The sequence below is a fragment of the Periophthalmus magnuspinnatus genome, chromosome 4 (genome assembly GCF_009829125.3).
Source record: "Periophthalmus magnuspinnatus isolate fPerMag1 chromosome 4, fPerMag1.2.pri, whole genome shotgun sequence".
Lineage (NCBI taxonomy): Eukaryota > Metazoa > Chordata > Actinopteri > Gobiiformes > Gobiidae > Periophthalmus > Periophthalmus magnuspinnatus.
In genome coordinates, this window is record NC_047129.1 from 9,506,310 (window position 1) to 9,525,496 (window position 19,187).

Sequence of the window (19,187 nt, forward strand, 5' to 3'; positions counted from 1 at the left end):
AAGCACTCAGCTGGAAACCAGGCTGACTTTCTATCAGACATAGTACAAAGCGGAGGGGGCGATAGCAAAGAGAAGAATCGCAAGGCAGCGACATTACGCGCTATGCAGCGGCATCTAGTGTCTAGAACAATGTACTGCAACGACCAATTACTGTAACTATGGTTTTTATTAACAGCAACTACATTCATGTGCTCTTTATTATGTGTTGTGTTCTAATCTAATTCACACCAAAGTTCACCTTAAAGAAAGCTCACGTAGCCAGCATGAAAAAAACATTTCACAAAATCTATATTTAAATTATAACCTGCTAATAATCATGACAATGTAGTCTATGTCAGGAAAAATGTAGAGATGCCAAACCTATAATGCTGTGTGTGAAGAGCTATGTTCTCCAATGACACAGTGATGGACAAAGTGAGTTTTTTCAGGAGTATTAAATAGTTTTGGCAGCTGTTGGGGTCATAGGGAGAAAGACTCTGTTTGTCAGGGTCAGTGGCAATGACATGTCATGAGCAGTTTGCAGTATTTAGCCTGGGGAAAGTTTAAAGCAAATTTAGCATTTTTAAACTAAAGTAGTCTACATGGTGCAGTTGTGTGGGAAGAATATTAAACATTTATGCTAAATAAGATAAGATCACAAATATAGATCAGAACATTTATTAGTATTGTTATTATTATTTTATATAGGCTTAGGCTTAGACTTAGACTTTGTTTTACATAGAATTAAATTGAATCACATGTTTGTCCTCTTTTGACCTGGTCCTGGTTTAGAACTACTATAGCAATGATGTAGTCCTACCTGGTTTAGCCATATTTTAGTCCCGAATAGTCCTGTTTTAGACCCATTTTAGATCTGGTTGTAATTGGAAGAACAAATATTTTTTAGGTGAATCTTGTGAAAAGAGAACCACTGGTACAGACTTAATTAAAGATTGGATATCTGTTACACAATAAGAGATTCCAGCTAACGTTACATTGCCACACCACTTCTTAGTTAATCTATTTGCATGAACCAAACACACTTTCTATCAGCACATCTGCAGCCAGTCATTAAAGTAAGTCAAGGCCACAGCAGCAAATACGAGCTATAATTAAGAGACTTACTGTAAGTAGGTCTGCTTTTCAAATAGCACTGGGCCTAATCCCTCAAGAGACGTTTTATTTGCATCATTTGGCTGCTCTCTGCTGACACTGTCAACAGCACTCCACTCTAAAGCCAGTGTCACTATAAAACTCCCATTTAACACAGCTCCAACTGCACTGCCGCCTATTGACAATAACTTAAACACAAGGTGCACTTAAAGTCAGACTCATTTCTAATTACAAGCCATTTAAGAGTGGATTAAATAAAGTGATATATAGTGGGAGTGAAGGCACGCTGCAGACGAAGGGGAGTTGGATCAATAGCAGTGCTGCAGAGGGCTGGTGGACTGTGAGGGGCAGATCTACAGGGGGTCCCTCACCAAACTTCAGCTCAACACTCACTCCAGCTCTGGGAGGAATAAGGCGCTCTGGTGTGCCTGGGTAGAGAGGAAACTGAACCTGCAGAGGGAGAAGAGAAATGTAATGTTCAAGCAGGTAGACTAAATCAGATTGACTGACATCCAGCATTGTCATGTTTGTTTCTTAACCCCAACTTACTTTGGTGTAACTGAGAAAAGCTCTTTGGTGTTTAAACTGTAATTTAAAGTTTTTATTTTGAGCACATTCTCCTTAAATGCTCAGTAAGGAATTTTTTTGGATAAATGACATAATAAAATGTGCCTCGAACAAACATGTCCCAGAACAGTTAGAAGCTAAGTACTTGCAGGACACCGACATTAGCAGTCAATATCAGCTGGTGGTGCCATTTCTTTTCATTTAAACTTTGTTCTTTTCCATTCAATTTCTCTGAGCAGTGGGGTCTTCAATGCCTTCAGACGGACGGCTGCCAAAGTGCTGTTTGTTTTCGATTGGTATAGCGCTGGTTCCCTGGGTTATTTTGCTGTGTTATAAATGTATTGATCAGAAGAGGCAGGCCACTTGCTGAATGTGTCTAGGCTTGTGAATAGGGGCTGGCAGGGAGTGAATATGTTGTGTGGATGGCTCAGCATGTTGGTACTTCTTACATGTGTATAGTGAGGGAAGCAAACCGGGGACACGTTGCTACTCTTGTCCAATAAGGCGTTTCTGGAAGATAGTTATTTTTAAGAGTGTAGCCAAACGCACACAGGGAGGCCTATAGAGAACTTCCACTTCCATGGCTTTTTATTGACCAGTGCCATTAGTGTTTCGCCGGAGCTGAGGCCAAGTGACAAGAAATCAATAAAGGTCACACTATTAGTGCGAACTAAAAAGTTACATACAATTTACACTGGCTGCTGCTGATTCGGCTGCTTGTTAACCAGTGAGGATGTGTTCAGCTTGGGAGGACTTGGTGAGGCCCACTGGGACAGTGAGGCAAGCACAGGGAAATCGCTTTGCATTCTGGGTAGAAAGTCAGACAGACACTTGGTAAGACACCCCTAATTACCTAAATTCATCACTATATTCTGAGAGATTCTGGTCACATATTGTGCAAACACAGCAAGGCACTTGGGCACTAAGGCATACAGCGCATAAGCAAGAGTTGAACTAAACCATATGTCGACCACACACTCTCTGCACACTTTTGGAATTCTGTAGACGTTCATATATAGACATTTTAGTTATGATAAAGAGAAGTATGTTTAAAAAAACAATTACATGTCTTTAGAATAATAGACATAATATCTAATTTTATTTTAGTATTAAAAATAAACACAATTAGTGAATACAATAAATGTTAGTTGAGAGTACATGACTATGACAAGTTTACATTTATACATGCAAACCATTTGGGGAAGTTACTTTGCCCAGTTTACTTGTTTGAATGCAGGATGCGAATGAGGAAATCAACGTGCAAACTGTGTAACTGTTGCCGTTCTGGGAGCCCGTTTCTCTCTGCTTGGGCTGGCATGGAGAACTTCTCAAAGTGTACTTTAATAAGCGATAGGAGTTGTGAGGTGTCCCCTGGCGCCTAATTCTACACTGCACTCCCGTTCTGCATTGCAAAGCACAACTGCTCAAGTGGAAGGTGTTGTTGGAGAAAATTAGGGTGTGATGTTATGATGGCGTTTGGCACTGGAGACAGTTTTATGGACCAGTGGGTTTACAGGCTGCAGATGTGAGAAGAGCAGGAAGCTGTGGGCATCACCTTTCTCTTAGGGCTTTAGCTCCACCAGTTTAAACCAGTGGACAGCTGACACATATCGACCATGCTTTTCACATACTGTCTCTGCTCTGTTGCCCCAAATAGTACACATAAACAAGTTTTGGGAAATTCTATTGGACTTAAATACAGTTTGGTGAGTTTTATTAACAATCCAAATATATTTTGAGGGTTTAAATGCATGCAATAGCGTGTAAATAAACTCCTAAATAAGGTTTCCAATAATGAATTATTCAGTTGTTCTAAAGCTGTGTATGCAGTTGTGAACAAGAGTGACGTGCACAAGGGTTGGTGAGAGTTAGGGATAAGCAGGAAACTGTGAGTAACAGTTTACTTCCTCCCTTTTTTGGTAAAGGTTCATTCTTTCTGCAGTTTTAAACTAGAATTATTGATTATTTCTTGTCAGACAGGAGTGTTTGTTTACCTGCTTTATATCTTGTAGCTACTTCCTGCAGCCTTCCTCAAAAGAGTCACATGATGGTGTAGTGATGTGTCTTGTAGGCTGCTTTACTTGGTTTTGCCAGACAGTAGTATCTGGCCAAGAGACAAAACCACATCATGGACAGCACCAATGCTAGGGTTACCCGCGGTAAAAGAAACAAATACCAGCTCTGGATCAGAGAGGCCTTTGACGAGGCAGCGTACACCCTATCACACACATGGGATGCAGTCCTGGAAAAGGTATCAGACAGTAGAGGGCATAAACTTCTCCACTGTCTGGCAAAACCAAGGAAAGCAGCCTAGAAGATATGTCACTACATCATCACAGGAAGTGGGAGAAACATGTAAAGCAGGTAAACAAATGCTCCTGTCTGACAAAAACAATCACTAATTCTAAGTTCATTTCTTCATTTCAAATTTACATATATATATATATATATATATATATATATATATATATATATATATATATATATATATATATATATATATATATATATATATATAATGGTGTCAGTAAATATTATTGAGACAAAAGTATTTGGACTTTAATACATTGAGGAGAAATTTAAGTGCAGATAAAATATGTCTACTCGAATAAAGAGACTAATACATTTTACAGCCAGTTCCATAGAGGAGGCCAATAAAGCCATAAAAAGCCAGACTTCACTTTGCAAACGAACAGTGGCACAGACATTGCCCTTTGGAGTAGTCAGATCAGATAAATGAATTGCTCAAAATGATTCATGTTACATAACAAAGTGTGACTTGGGTTAACATATGATGTGACACTTTATGTCAGCAGTCACAACCAGGTGAGCCACTTTAGATGAATGCAGCACAGCTGTATGGGAAAAAAGTTAATAGCATTTATCATGCAAAATACCAGCTAGAGACAAGCTTTTATTTTAAAAATCCCTGACACAGTGGAATGAAATGTGCATGCAGACACTACATGTATAAGAAACCAAGCTAATAAATAATTTTTACCTTGCACAGCTATATTTGTAAGTTCAATAAACCTAGCTTCTGACAGGTTAACATGACACAGAAAATAAATAATATGACATTACTGCACCATTCTAATAAAAAAAAACAAAAAAAAAACACTGTAACCATCACATGAATCATGATTGAAGATAGCATAACTGGCTAAATCTTTTAGCACCAAATTCTCACTCCGAATTATCATAAATATTTCTACTAAGATATTCCAAAATATCCGGATTTCTGTTCTTCTTAGCATGTAGACTGTTTCTGTAAATTGTGCAAAATTTGCACTTGCATTTGCTGCTTCCCACCACCAGATAGAAGCAAAGTCCCACTCTGACTCCTCCATGTGTCATCTGAGGTTCTTTCATATGATGACTAACCCCATGTACTAAATCACTGCCAGCACCCCTAAAGAAACATCTTAAATGACACACTTCCTTTTAAATTAATACCTATCATCAAATCCGACACAGTAAGAGTCAGCCATGTCGCCAGGCATGAGGAGATAAGTGGGGTTGCTTGGCAGAATATCGCTTGACTTTGGAAAACTTTGTGGGCTGAAAATGTGTGTGTTTGTTTTCTTTGTGTATGATTAGTGTTGATATGGCTTGGGCTCAGAGAAATTGGCAAAACATGAACATAAAGCCAGTGGGCGTGGACTTAAAGCAGTTTGCCCACACATCATAAGACAGACGAGGAATGATAGACAAACCTTTCAATCTAATGTGAATTTATGGATATCAGTAAGAAGGAAACAAGGTTGTGATTTGATGGGGAGTGTTTTTAAATGAAGTCTGAGTCCTCATCATTTAAAAAAAGACATATGATGTTGTGCTTTAATGTTTATGTGTAGGTGGGAATGAATCAAAAATCACCTTTCAAGATTACTTCCTTTTTGCTGAGGTGCCTAATAGGCTAATAAATGTTGTTGATATTGTGATCTATAATAAGAGCAAAGGCAAGAAATAATGGTAGGGGTGGTTTGTGAGTGTAATGAACAGGGCTTTTGGCTGGTAGGAGTCTGCAGCTTTACTAGAGTCTATCCAACAACAATGGGCAAAAAGTGAGGATGGGTGGCACAGAACAGTGACTAATTCTTTGGAGTCAACAATACTCCAGACACCATGTAAGAGCACAAACATGGAGAGGACTTTCAAAAGCATTTTAACCTGAAAATAAATGAATGGTATACATTATATTCCATGCTGCACAAATCTAATGTGATTTGTCATAAATAACACAAATGGCACTTCAGTAAACAAAGAGAGCTTAGCAAATCATACAGTTGTCATTTTTATTAAACCTCATCTATGGAATGTAAAAGGTCAAGGTGTTATCTGTTTACGAAACCAAACATTGCTTTGGATTTGAACGATGCTATTCCCTGTTTTAACCATCAAATGTCAGCATAATAATAATAATAATAAAAAACAGGTTGAGTTTAGGTGTTGCGAACATCCATTGAGCTGCAAATGAAAGATGGATGTGACATTTAAATATATGTGTGAAAGATTTGAGATAGTATGTGTGTTCAAAACAGAAGCATTTACCTGTAATAAACTTAAACAATGATCTTCTACTGTGTAGCAATTTACTTTATGGCAGTAAACAAAAACATGTGATGCAATACACAGGTCAAAGGACACACTAAAACTTCCTGGTATTCAAAAACTATTACATCTACTTGTAAGATTGCCAGATAAAATGTCACACGTCTATATTCACACCAGGAAAACCTCTCACCAATAAAGACCTTCTGTGAAATACTATACATATTTTGAATTTGTGTAAGGCTAATTCCTGCGTAAAATGCTCTGGACTGCACACGACAAGTTTTTTCTGATTTTGTCTGTCAAGGACCATCAGTTCCTGTCAGTATATTATGTAGAAAAGTAATTAACTCCATAAAAAGTGCCCTGAAGGCCACACATCTACTGCCTGTTCATTTAAAAAAACTAAAGAAGAGAGAAGAGAATATATTATAGTGATTATTTAGAAATATTTAATTATTTTAACAGGGCATATATATTCACCATGAGAAACAGAAATTATATAATGTTTGGACAGAAGAAATCACTCCCAGGGACATAAGACAAACATGTCTTATGCTGTATTATACCTCTGTTGCCTAAAAGCATAACCACATCTCTCTGTAGGAAGACTATATTTTGTGATCTTTGACCCTGGGTATGGTATGGTATGGTATGCTTTTATTTGAAACAGGGACAGTGCACGACACAGTGAACTGGCAAAAGGCGGGTGACATTCGTTGGCCTGATATTGTCACAAAATTCCAAAATAGAAAAAAATGACATTAGGGGCCATTAGAAGGCATAACTGACATAAGAAACACAGCAAACAAAACTGTTGTGACTGAACATTAGCTAGTACTACTTCAACTCTGACACCAACAATGTGGAATAATTTGAAATGGGCTGGCTGGTGTGGAACAGGTTACAACCAATGTTCCCTCTAATTTTTCACGAGTCGGAGCAAACACACAAACTCCCTGAGCGGTCCCATGGACCACTGTGAGCAACATCAGACGTGCGCACTGTGGTCATGCTGCATCGCATCCATCCAAGTTAAATGGTTTATTAAAATGGTTAAATGGTTTATTTTTTTAAAAAAAATCAAATTACCGTACTTACATTTCTGTTATAAGACTTTTAATTAAGTGCTTTAGCCACTTATACAATGAAAATGACAAAAATCTTGCTCATGACCTGTGTAGCATGTTAATGCTATTGGAAGTATAAATATTTAATTTTAACTATGGCAAAACATGAGCTTCCAACCAAACCAAGCCAACTGTAAACTCCAATGTTGAAAACACACTTAACATTTTTATGATAAAGCTCTGACTTGTATTCTGAGTATAAGCCATTGTGTGAAGCTTTTGCTGTGCACTGAGTGAGATTGTCCTACTGTGTCTGGGAGACAGTCCAGTAACTCTTTTTGATCATTTGATTTTTACAACTCATAAACTAGTGACAGTATCAATGACCAATACACACTGAGAGGAATCTGTTGTCATGATCCGCACTGTCCGCTCCTGGTTTTCCTCCCTGTGTGCTCTTCCCCCTCCCTCACCTGCCTGTGCCTGGAGCTGGGCGGAGCTCTCGGCTCCTCCCGCGCGCACCTGCTGTCTATCTGGCTAATCACCACACCTGCCAGGGATAAGAGGAGATGGGAGAAGACACTCAGGGCGAGATCGTCTGCATGTCCTCACCCTGTCTGTGCTGTGTTTGTCATCCTTACTTGTTCCTGCCGTGCCTGCGTTCCTGTTGTGCTCCTGTCCTGCTCCGGCCCTGGATGTCTCCTGCCCGCTCTGCCCTACGCCCGTCTGGTCTGCCTGTCTTCCTGTCGTCCCTTCATGTCCCCGGTCCCTGTGTTTCCTGTGTTCCTGTGTTCCTGCTCACCTGCTCACCTCCGGATCACCCACTGTTTGTACCTTGTCCCTTTTCTACAATAAATCCTGTAAATATTCCCCGAGTCTGCATCCTTTGGTCCGCTACACTCACCCGTTACGACATCTGTATCTGCACACCCAGCTGCTCTATTGCTGTACATTTATATATCATATCTAAACACAATATAAAATGTATATTTGTATATAAAATATATTCAAAACAAGTGGTATGGGTCAAAATAAATATATATTTACAAACCACACACACTTCAAAATGTAAACAAACAGGATCGTTGGAGGATCAAGTCCCGCTCAGACCAACTTCTGTCATTGTGTCCTTAGGCAAGACACTTCACCCAAGTGGTGTGTGCGTGATGATTGGTGGTGGTCGATGGGCGCGGATTGGCATTAGCTAATGCTAATAATTACACATAATACACATTTGACCCACAATTAAGTCAATACCAGAATAAACCACGCTTACCGATCAGGAACAGCATCAAGTCCATCAAATCATAAGGTCCTCTGCTCCTGAGTCCACCGTGAGATCTTCACTCGGTTCCACGAACCGCTCCGGGTCCGAGGTGCCTCTAGTTTAACTTGTACAAACATCCACAGTGTCCTCGGTCGCGTACTTCCTTTGTTTTGTCCGTTTCGTCATGTTTAAAACGCAAAATCTACTACAAAACAGTGCGTCAAATTACGCAAATACGCGCGCGTAATTTTACGCGCGGATCTTTGCCCGAGGGCGGGCCGTCGGAACGTTAAGGGGTTAAACACTTAGCATCATTAGCGACTCTTCACTCCACATCGGCCACATCGGTGAATCACATAATTGGCTGGAGCAGCTCGTCCCCGGTCACACTCACTGACTCACACTGAAAAATAGCGCAGAATGAATTGTTGTGTGTTTATTTTATTTTCAACTCCGGTTCGATTATTTTGTGCGCGGGACAGATTTTCTGTGCGCGGAGACCGTGTCAGCAGTGCGCAATTGCGCACGCGCCCAACTTGGAGGGAACAGTGGTTACAACTGTGTGATTTTTTTTTTTTAAGTGTGTTAAAAAAGTGTGTAGATGGAATGGTTTTTCAACTGTGTCAGAGCTTCTGTGGCCTGTTAGTATTATTATTATTATTGTTGTTGTTGTTGTTGTTATTATTATTATTATTATTATTATTATTATTAATGTTTATCATTATTATTATGCCTTACACTTATAATGTGGTTTGCAGGCTTGATGAAGCCTCTCAAAGCACTACACAGTAGTTATTATTCATACACTCCACACTTAGTGGTAGTAAGCTACTATGGTAGCCACGGCTGCCCAGGGGCACACTGCCAATCTGTGCCATTATGCCCTCTGACTCTCATCCACACACCACACAGCGACAGAACCTGGTCCGAGCAAGAAGCAATCCTCCGATCTTAAGGTTGGGGAACCGCTGCTCTAATCACTGAGCCTAAAATTGCACAAATTAAAAATATAACATTCTTTATGATGTTTATAGTCAACACAATTTCACAAAAATCTACCAATTTACTAACTGACAAAATATTTAGTCTACTTAAAGAATAATAGCTGCAGCCCTAATGTTAAAAATGAAGTTCAAATTATAAATGTACATTCACATTGAATGCTGTGAAAGGACAGTGAAGAGAGGAGGCAGATGGTTGTTGATGACTGTGTCCTTGATAGAAAACAACAATAACAAAATCTAGAGCCCATTTTAAGTCAACAAAAATCACTGTATGGGGTTAATATACACTCTATAATTTATAGCTATTTGCTTTGTGTTTGTCTGGACATTCTTTTCATTATCACATATCCAGCTGATGCAGCTGAACTGGGCAAAGTCAATATGCCATTTTGTGTTTGCCACAGTAAAAACATGCATATAAATGTTAAAACGTGTTAAAACATGTCTATAAAGTGGATTTACCAGATGTGTGAGAGTAACTCACAAATACCACTGGAAGTGTTTGTACTGAGCACCCAGGAGCATGCTGGGAGCTGGACATTTCTCTTCATGGGACCACCACTCCTTTCTTCTCACAGCACCTCTTCATCAGGCATGCTGAAAACATATACAAACACTTTTAAAGGTATCAAAGCACAAGAGTGAAATATGTCTGCTTTAAGAGGGACCAATAAAATGTTGTTTCTACCATAATGGAGTAGGGGTTAATAACTTGAGATTATTGCACAGTCTAATGTTAGCCATTGTGGTAAATGGGTCATAAAAAATAAATTACAAAAATAGATTGGTTATTTTCCATAAATGTAAAGAAACTGGATTTTACATGACATGTACTGTAATGTACAGTGAGTAGGGAAGACAAGAAATTTGTATGATCACTCTGATGGAGGCTGACAGAACGGCACAAGATCTAATCAGGAGGTACACTTCAAACAAATACATTTTGTTAACTGATGAGTGGTTGTTCAAGGGAATTTTTTCCCCTCATCCCCTCAAGCCTGTGAGCTTGAGCGTTCTGTGTAATATCTTTGCTGTTCCTAGTACTGCACGTTTCCTGATGGAGATGTCTGACATTTTTTTCCTGGGATCTGCTGTAGCCACTTTTCAGGTTTAGGGGTCACTGCCTTGAGTGCTCCGACGACCACAGGCACCACTGATGCCTTCACTTTCCAGGCCTTCTCCAGCTCTTCTTTGAGCCCCTGTTATTTTTTCTCTAGTTTCACATGTTCCTTTTTCCTGATGTTCCCATCACTTGGTACTGCGATGTCCACCACAAAAGCTTTGCTCTGTTGTTTATCCACCACCACAATGTCCAGTTTGTTCGCCATCACCATTCTGTCAGTCTGTATCTGGAAGTCCCACAGAATCTTGGCCTGATCATTCTCCATTACCTTTGGAGGTGTTTCCCACCATGACCTTGGGTTGCCAGTCCGTACTGATGTTTTTGTACTATGCCCACCACTTGGTTATGTATGCTTGTATGCTTTTCCCTGCAGCATCTTACACCCTGCAGTTATGTGCTGGATTGTCTCAGGGGCCTCTTTGCACAGCCTACACCTTGGGTCTTGTCTGGTGTTGTAGATCTTGGCCTCTATTGCTCTGGTGCTCAAGGCCTGCTCCTGTGCAGCCAGGATGAGTGCCTCTGCACTGTCCTTCAGTCCAGCTTTCTCAAGCCATTGGTAAGATTTCTTGATATCACTTCAGTTATGTTCTGGTGGTACATCCCATGCAGGGGCTTGTCCTTCCATGATGGTTCCTCCAGCTCCTCTTGCTCTGCACTCCACTGTCTGAGACCTTTGCACATCATCTGCTGGGGCCTTGTCCTTGAGGTCAGGACCTTTTGGGTCTTAACATCTGTGGTCTGTATCTCCTCTTTTGGCCAGCTTATGATTCATGCTGGGTATCTGATTACTGGCAGGGCGTAGTTGTTTATTGCCTGGGTCTTCTTCTTGCCATTGAGCTGACTCCTTAGGACTTGCCTTACTGGTCTGAGGTATTTGGCCGTGGATGCTCTTCTCGTTTCCTCTTCAAGGTTGCCATTTGCTTGTGGGATACCAAGGTACTTGTAACTGTCCTCACTGTCTGCTATTGTCCCTTCTGGGAGTGAGAGCCCTTCTGTGTGGACTACCTTCCCTCTCTTTGTCACCATCCGGCTACACTTCTCAAGCCTGAATGACATTCCAATGTCTGTGCTGTAGATCCTGGTGGTGTGGATCAGTGAGTTGATGTCTCGCTCATTGTTAGCGTACAGCTTGATGTCATCCATGTAGAGGAGGTGACTGATGGTGGCTCCATTCCTGAGTCGGTACCCATAGCCAGTGTTGTTGATGATTTGGCTAAGGAGGTTCAGACCTATAAACAGCAGTGGGGACAGTGCAACTCCTTGGTATATGCCACATTTGATTTTCATTTGAGCAAGTGGCTTGCCATTGGTCTCCACAACCTCATCGAGTTCGCAATGAAGGCTCTTAGAGTCCTATTGATGTACAACTCCAGGCATTCAGTGATCCATGTGTGTGGCATTGATTTGAAGGTTTTTTGTAATCAATCCAGGCAGTGCACAGGTTGGTCTTACGGGTTCTGCAGTTTCGGGCGACTGTTGTGTCTATCAGAAGCTGGTGTTTGGCTCCCCTGGTATCTTTGCCAATGTCCTTCTGTGCTGTGCTCATGTATTGATCTATGTGCACACTTATCTTAGCCGCGATGATGATGGACATGAACTTCCATGATGTGGATAGGTTATTGGCCCATGACTCATGGAGAGCAGTGAGCTTCTTTAGCCAATAGGCATGGGTCACATCAAGGCCTGATGCAGTCCAGTTTTTCATACCTGAGACTCTTTCCTGGACGTCTGCCACTGTGATGGTGACTGGATTCTGTTCAGGGAGGCCACCAGCCACTGTGCATCGCTGTTATGTGGTGCCTGATGTGCCTCATGTGTGTACCTCTTTAGGCGGCTGGCCAAGGCTTGAAGACTTTGTTTGGCAGTTTCTAGTGATTCAGGTATGAGTATCTGGCTGTACCTCTTGGGTACTTGTTTTTTCATTGCACCTATCTGGGTCCCTGACAGTTGGCTCACTTCTCTCTGCACTGCCTTAATTTGACCCTCTAACTGTCATTTCCATTATGGGTATTGTTTCTCATGCCTCCCATGTTTGCTCTTATAACCAAACATCTCTAGAATCACTCAGTGTATATCAGCTCATTGGTTTCTGTGATGGTTGAGGTAGGGATTGGTTAGGTCAGACTATTTTCCAAGATGTACATTGAAAGCCTGTCCTACTTTATATTTGGATGCAGGAGGATATGGGAATGCCGGTCACATAATCCGTCAACTTTTTTTTCATTCCAATGACAACCATTTATTTATAGCACACGTTGCTCCAATCTGAAAGACAGTTTCTCTTCTAAATCCACGTCGAGTCTGGCAATATGCTAGGCTGTCACAAACACAGTTTGAAGCAAATTTTGCGATAGCCTTGGTCCCATCAGTGTGCCAGAAAATGCGACTACCACTGGTCAGATCCTCTGAAGTCATATCCAAGGTGAGTCCAACAACATAAGCAGAAAACAACTTGTCACTACAACCAAAATGCACTGCTTTGAAGGTCAAGACTCATCTCACAAATGAATAAAGGTGCAGCAATGGAACATTTTTCCATTTCTTGATATACTGCATACTGCATTCATAGGGGGTATGAAAAAAATCCCTTTAATTGTTCTTATTGCAGTGATAAAAAGCTGTGAAAGCCTCACTTGTGCTGCACTGATGGTCCCCTGAAGTAGCACAGAACTTAATAAACACTGTATGGATATTTTTCATCTCTTAACTAGTCATTCCCATCATGAAAAATGCTCTAAATGCTATTGGCAGTGTACAAGTAATTGATTTCTAGTAAAAAGACTTTCATATTTATATGTATGCCATGTAAACTGACCATGACCCTGTAAAGAAAAGTAATGGAAATTCATTTATAAAAAATGAAATAGCAAATGGTGTCTTTCATGATGGAGAAATTGCACTACTGTACCAAGGACACAGCTCTGTCCTTATGGTCTGGCCTACATCTTCAGAGGGTATAATATTTGTCTCCGGGTAAATAAACTTCACCTGCATTTGACATCCAAAGTCTTCTGCCTCTTTTTAACTCTCCAGCTATATGATGAAAAGATCTATAATCATAGTGTACTTGGCTTATGTTTATGTATAGTTTATAATGCAATTATTGGAGAGAACCATTGTCAGTCAATTATCACTGATGTAACTTTGAAAGAAACACAGAAAACTGAAAAGAAACATCAAGAAATTTGCTAGCTAAATACCCATTACTCTAAATGTTACTCATGTTAACATAGATTACTAACTTATGCTACAAAATAATACTTAATACTTATACAGTTTTATTTTAGAACATATAATAATCTCATAATAATATCATTAAATAATAAACAACAACAACAATAATCAACACATTGGATAATGTCCACTTCAAAATGAAAGTAAAAAACAAAATAAAGACAGTGGCTTGATCGTTAGTGTCTGCTTGTATCAGAGCATATGTTGTCTTGTCCATGGGGATTTCACCTGCCTTGTATCCAGTGTCGAAGTACTGGAGCATGAGTGACAGTGTTTGTGACAGGAAAACCAGGACCCCAGATGGAAATTAGCCCAAGGCTATCCAACGTGTTTAAGTGGATGTGGCTGGTGTCCATTAATATTTTCCTGATCAAATAAATAAATTGGGTTTTTTTTGTTTGTTTTGTTTTTTTTCTTTAAATAAGAGCATCAAAACTATTAAAATAATAACAATTTGAATTTGGGATGTAAGTCAATCAATCTCTCTTTTCACTCTCCTGTATAACACATGTCGCATATATTTTTTATTTTTTTTATTTTTTTGAGACAAACAGCAAATGGTATTAGCATCAAGCCTGGAACAACCAAATTCATTTGGAGCTGCTCCAAACATCAGACCTTAGATCAAGGCTATGGGCACAGTCTTGATGGTGACCTTACCTTAACATCAAGAGAGTAAATGCTAATAAGGGCTCATAGTCGCAACGGTATGCTAATAGAGTTTGAGAGCCAGACCTTGAGAAGTATTTTACATGCATGTCAGATGCAGCATGGGTGGAGGCATCAAGCAGGAGAACATTTTTGACATTTAAAGAGGATATACGCTTGGTAAGGTCAGGTGTTTAGATAAACTATAAATCTAAATCTAAAAATCATTGTAACAAGTCAAATCTACAAACATTTCAAAATTCTACAGAATTCCAAATACCAGCGGTACAGAAAAGAGCTGCTCTCATGATTATGCATGGTCCCAAAGGGTCAGCAGCAGTGTACAGTTGTTGTCACGGTGGCATTTAGTGTATGATTGGCATCTCACTTTGGTTTCTTCTACTGACCCTCATTAGCATAGTTTTCCTGCAATAACTACCACCCATCATTCCTGTCAGTGGCAAAACATCCTCATTGGAAGTAAATCCTTCTTAATCTAAAGTCATAGATATCAGCTCTGCCATGTGAAAGCTACAACATGTAACAAGTACAACACACACACATGGAGAGGCCTCTTTCCAGTTTTATGGCCCCCGTCTATGGAACAGCCTGCCGGAGGACCTCAGGGCCGCAGAGAACATTCAGATTTTTAAAAGCAGGCTCAAGACCCATCTTTTTAGCATAGCTTTTGATTAGTATTTATCATTTTAGTTTACTTCTCTATTTATTTAGTCTTATTTAGGCTGGCTAGTGTGTTTATGTTTTACTTATGTTTTATTTACTTGTTTAGTTTGGACTTATTTTATTATTTTTAATAATTTTGGATTTGCCAGTGTTTCCTCTGAGGAGCCCTCTGCACCGGGAGCTGTGGTTGGCTGTGGCTGCTGGGCCCTGGCTCGTGGGCCCTGGAGGTTTAGTCTTGACCTCATCTCTTCTCTGGGCCCTGGGCTGGTGTCCTGTGGCTGCGGGTGACCCTGCTCCTGGTGCAGATGGTTCCTCTGGTGGCGCACTCTCATCTGGTTCATCTTTATCCAGCCTATTGCATTAAACATATTTTAAATGAAACCAAGGTATTTTAACATGTGTTGGGGTGGGGGGTGGGAGTGTGTGTTGGGGTGGGGGTTGTTTGGTTGTGTTTATTGATGTGTTGGGGTTGGGTTGTTTGGCTGTGGGGTGGTTGGGTGGGTTTGGTGGGTGGGACTGATTTTAATGCTTTGTAAAGCACTTTGTGTTACTTTTTTTTTGTATGAAAAGCGCTCTATAAATAAAGTTTGATGATGATGATGAAGTGGAGTACAGTTTAGTAAAGCATGTCATATATTCATTTACAGTTCCCTAGTTTATTAATAATGATTCAGGTTTGTGATTACTTGATTAAAGGGTCAGGAGTTAGTACATACTTAACACCGTAACCCTAAGCCGGAAATGCTCTTAATAAACTATTTGCTGATTATGAATTAAGACTTGCTTCATGCTTTATTAAGAATAATTAAGGTGTAACCATTTATATAGTTAGCATAGGGCAGTAGTGGTAACTGTAGAAATAGCCACTACTAGTTAGCAGTAGTATAAGATGTACGCAGAAGTTACTGTACACTGCAAGTAGCAGAGGTATGAATGACAAGTGAAATTTAACAATGCAATTATAGATTTCATCTGAAAAAAAAAAAAAGATTGTGTTATTGAAACAGTACTTCCTCTGATCCCTCTGACACTTTTAAATGAATATTTCACACTTGTCAGCTCTACAACCTCAGTGTTCTCTCAGGACAATGGTGCAATAGCCCTGCATGTGCAAGTATGCTGCTGGCACATTATAATTCCATCATTGAACCAGTCCACCCCATAGAAATGTTCACAAGCCTATAGGAGCTTATTATACTGATGGCATTGGAGGATCAAGTACAGACGGGAACAGGCAGAGAGATAAAGTAAATCAGAAGCAATATTAGAAAGCAATATTGTAAGAACCATTATTAGTATTAACTGTTAGTCATCTGTGCCTATAGCCTATAGCATTCTTAAATTCTCAATTATTTCCACAGATGTTACATCTATGTAACAATCAGTTTTACTGGTGTACACATTGTAAGAAAAATAAAAAGGCTGCAGTGGCTCCACAATTAAGCACGGAAAAACAGTTTTAACTGGCTGGTTGGGAAAGACCTTTTGGTCAAAATGCTCATTAAAAAAACAGTTTTAGAACAGCTAAGAAACACAAAAAAAACAACAAAATGTGTGCTTTAGGTGCTACACAGGTTCATACCACGCATATGTGAAATTTAAGTCTAATGAACATTACATGAAATGTGAAACAATGCATCATTAACAAAGGTCCAACCCTTCAGCAACCAAGCCTTTGTCTAACAGAGATTAAAGCTCAAATGAAAAACTGGTTATGGTCAAACCAAACATGCACTCACCTATAGTAGCAATGTGGTTTTAACTGTTTCCATAGAGACATATTTGCATGTATGGATAAAACATGAAGGGGCCGGGCAAAATATGAAGGGGATGGGTGCAGAATGTAATTGTCTTGAATGGGCCAAACTGGCTGAAATAATGGGGAATGTGCAATGAATGGAATGTGCAACCATAGGAACTGTGCAGTGAATGTAATGTCATGTGCATCACCCTTTTGTGACCTCAGCTCCTGGGACAACAGATGGAAACTAGCCTTTGGCTATAATCTGGTGTATTTACATTCATGTTGAATCATGTCTGTTCATCAATATGCATTGTCCCAGTAAAATAAATAAACAAACAAATAAATAAATAAAGATAACTGACTATTTAAGGGACAGCAGGCGTTGGACCTGTGTGCATCATGATTTTGCTAATTATTGAGAATACATTTGAAATCTTCAGATTAAATTTTCCAAGAAGAAAAAGACAAACCAAGTGGTAGAGTTTAATGACTGGGTCCTGAGGAGATGTTAGTGTTTTCTTTGGAAGAAAGGATGGATATTCAATGAAATGATCCATTATGATTAGGTTTTAGAATGAAAGGGAGAATATAATGTTTTTGGCATGTACAGTGGAGACAACATGAATTAGTGATACTTGAGCTGCCAGGTTCTCAATTCATGTTCTAATTATTTAACCATTCATGTCATCTACACAAACTATGTGTATAAACACAAACATACTGAAAAGTGAAGCAAATAAGACATGGAGTTTCCAAAAGATGGCTCAAATGAAACAATAATAATAACTCAAGTGAGAAGCGGTGTTTATATGACAGATGTATTGTGCGTGTTTCTAATTCTCATTCTCATGTGATCCTTTAGTTCATTCAGCTTAATCTACAGTATGCTTGTGTTCCATCCATCTTACAACATAATCTTTTTTTTATTATTATTATTTAAGCAGCGAGCAGTGTTTAAACAAAGCATCAACTTTACAGACAAGACCAGAAAAGGGAATTTTCTATAAACAAAGTGCACCCATTTTATTCAAACCTTTCTTAACATTCTCATGGAGTCTTTTTCAGACTTTGTGCCCTTTGGAACCTGCCTCTGCTTGATAATCGCCAGTACAGATTATGTAATGCCAGACTTAGCAGACAGCCAGACTATCACAGCCATCAACATGTGCTGCTGTTACCAGTCTGGTGAAATATCCTTTCTAATATGTCATTGAATACAAGCAACACATTTTTCACTGCCCACTTCTAACACAATGTTGGTGATCTCTCCTGGAGAGTACCTTTCCAAACAATATAGACTGCTCTATGTTGTGTATGCTGTGTGACTCTGACTAACCATTACTATCAGTGACATCAAGTGACATCAAGTGACATCATGCAAAACAGCACGCAAAACTATAAAGGCTATAATTATTGTTTCAATGTCAACACAATGGGTTCTAAATGGGCTAAATGGGATATATACATACATATATACAGATTAGAGATTTGGCCTGTCGCAAAGCATGAATATGCAAGGCTCATTGAACAAATTATTTTTCAAATGCATTAATTAAATGAACAATTAATTTATTAAATTTCAGTTAAATAAACACAGCAGAAAAACTCACATTCAGTTTTATCAAGTGACAAAAGATCAACAACTTGTTAATACATTTGAACAAGTGCAAGTAAGTAAGTAAACTGAACAAGGTTCACCCTTACCTTTTTCAATATAATTTGGTCACGTTCGGTGGGCCGGGCCGTAGTTTGCACGTGTCTGCTCTATACTTTAGAGGATCATGCAGTCAAAACTACCACACACAAAATATATGATCCCTGGATTTGTCAGTTTTTTAAATTAATATAGTAGAGATTTAGAGTCTACCTAAGCCCAACATACCTTTTATGAAGAGCTTGTGAATGTCAGTACAAGTAAAGAGCACAATGCCTTCATGGGGGAATAAGGTAACCCATACCTGACCAGCCAGTCATTCTTACTTTCTCTTTCATTACAGAATGATCTAGAACCAGACCATAAAGTGTGCCAAACAACTGTCCTCACTTGAGACATACCAATCACTCTCACATATTCTCATATCAATCAGCACAAAAGCTATAACTTCTTTTGCCACTGATATAGATAATTTAGTACTTCACTCGTAGATTTTTCAGAAATCCACGCTGTTTCGAAGTCCTCTTTTTATTTGTTTTTCTTTTT